The sequence below is a fragment of the Branchiostoma floridae genome, chromosome 18 (genome assembly GCF_000003815.2).
Source record: "Branchiostoma floridae strain S238N-H82 chromosome 18, Bfl_VNyyK, whole genome shotgun sequence".
NCBI classification, from domain to species: Eukaryota; Metazoa; Chordata; class Leptocardii; order Amphioxiformes; family Branchiostomatidae; genus Branchiostoma; species Branchiostoma floridae.
In genome coordinates, this window is record NC_049996.1 from 3,255,617 (window position 1) to 3,258,175 (window position 2,559).

A 2,559-nucleotide genomic window follows, 5' to 3' on the forward strand; every position below is an offset into this window, starting at 1 on the left:
TTATAACACTGAACAGGCTTTGCCAGGGCTGTCTCTTAAGGACAGAAATTTGGTTCTTGGGGCAAAAAGATCCCTGTCTGAAAAAAAAACAACAACATAAACTTCATAACACAAAATTGTATTTTCATACAGCTTAAAATTACAGATTTCTCAAAGAATAACATAAGCTCCTCAAGAAATTGCCAGGGTGAAAAAATTCTATGCTGTAAAAAGTACTTGTTTTTTCTGACAATTTTGTACTGGAGGGATATTCTTTTCATCTGTTCTTTCTTTGCCTTACAGATACAAGAAATTACAGCCGGGGCTAGTTGATGTATTTCTTCTTCTTTGTTCTGTGGCAGTGTATTTAGCTGGGTAAGGAAGCTTTCAGTCTTTTACCCACTATATACACTACCTATAGAAATAAGAAGCCTGTCTTCGAACAATTCAAACCTTAAGTTTGCAATACAAAACATCGATTGATTTCAATGAGCTTGGACACAATTTAATGATCACCACTTGAAGGATTCGTGAAAGGGAGTTTTTGCACAATGTTAGTTTCAAAGCCAGTCATATTATGCTAATGTTATCTGTCTTGAATATGTAGAATTAACAGTACTTTATAAAGTCTACATTACAAAATGTTTTGTGACGTGTATTTGTGACGTGCCTACGATGGTACCCAGGCTACATACCATCTGCTTGGAGATAACCGTTCTACTAATAAAGCAGTGACAACAAGCAACCACCACAAAAACTACGAGTCCTTGAAAGGTGTAAAATATACTTGCTTTACTCTTGTTGTTGCTGTACAAAAGGCACATATTACAGAAAGGACTATACAATACAAACATGGCGTAAAAACAATTACAAGAGGTGATATACAAAACGTCAGCAAGTTTTACCGTACAGCAAAAGTTTTCATTTCTCTTATAACAAACAAAGCTACATTAAACTCTATCTATATTATAATACAAGTTTTTTTTCACTATCCCGTCCACCCCTATGCAAGGTGTTTGGTATCATCTGGTTACAAAGCTTAACTAGGCATCTGGAAGAGTCCATCACTGTTGATAGGGGGTATTATACATCATATCCTAATGCATACCTATTAGAACTGTACAAAATTTACAGGCACCTGATAAAAGAAAATTTGGTCAGACTTGGATTTCTTTTACTATTGTGAATACACAAAATGATAAGGATGTACAGTATCTTCATTGACTGATGTGCTATAATAAAACAAGTTACAGTAGACTACACTAGTATGTTTAGTTGTACTTCTTTACCCTGTGTATGATTTGAGAAATTTACTACCATCCAATTTGAGTAGAAACAATAAAATCTATGGACATTTTTTTTCTGACATTACATCATTAAAAGAGAATACGTTTACCAATTGGCAGTTTAACTGGGTAGTACATATTAATACATGTACATACAAAAGTACATGTACTGGGAAACATACAATTTTGGCAAGACAACTGAATTGTATATGGTCTTAAATGCGTCTATGAACTATCAATTCTTATGAGAATATATCGTTGAAGCTTAAAATATATAAACAATAACTACACATGGCACCATAGACTTTCAGCGACATCAAGTTGAATTTGATTTCAACAGTTTGAATAACAAAAGTGAAAACTATATTGATTTGTATCAAATCATAAATTCGATTAGGACTGTTTTAACTATCATGTTACAACATCATAATTCATCTTGAGAAGAAAATAACTCAAAACAAATACACACTATGAATGCTAACCAAAAACAAAAGTACAATTTCTGAGAACTTTTAGATTGAAGGAAAAGTTAAACTATTGGAAGTACGTTTAAACTTAACTTAAACAATTAAGAGGTATAAATTGCACACTCATATAATTCATTAAAGCAAATATTATTAACTGCTATCTTAAAGATATTGCAGATTTTATTTGTACAATATCATATTAGCATAAACAATACAAAAAACACTTAATAGATGTCTGTATTCTCTTTGAACACAATTTTAAAACAAAGTGAATACTGATTTGCATATTAAACACACTTCATTAGAATATATGTTACCCAACATTGCATAAAGAAAGGTGTTGACAAATTCGATGTTAAAATCAGAACTTTACAAATTTACAATACTTAAACTAAAATCAGCAAAAATGCTAGCCTAATATATGTTTGTAGCAAATATTAATTTTGGTACCACTTGCTTTATGGTGAGATTATCTATATGGTACAATAACAAAACTGTCACAAGTTAAGATAAACAAAAATTAGAGAAAAACTGTTTGTGGGAAATGTAGAGCATGGCAAGACTTTGTATTTTTCACTTCATTGTAAAGTACTTACCAGAAAAAAATCTACAAAAGTATAGAATTTTAAACAGTCAAGACATAGTGTACAAAATTGGCAAATGTTTGGCAACTACTTCCTGACAAGGCAGGAAATAAATTTATGAAATTCACTACAATAACTATATTGTACTAAATAAAATAATATATAAGTATACATAATACAAGCTCTGAATCACGCTCTAAGTTGATTTAAAATTCTAATTCAGGACTCAATAAAAGGGTTCGT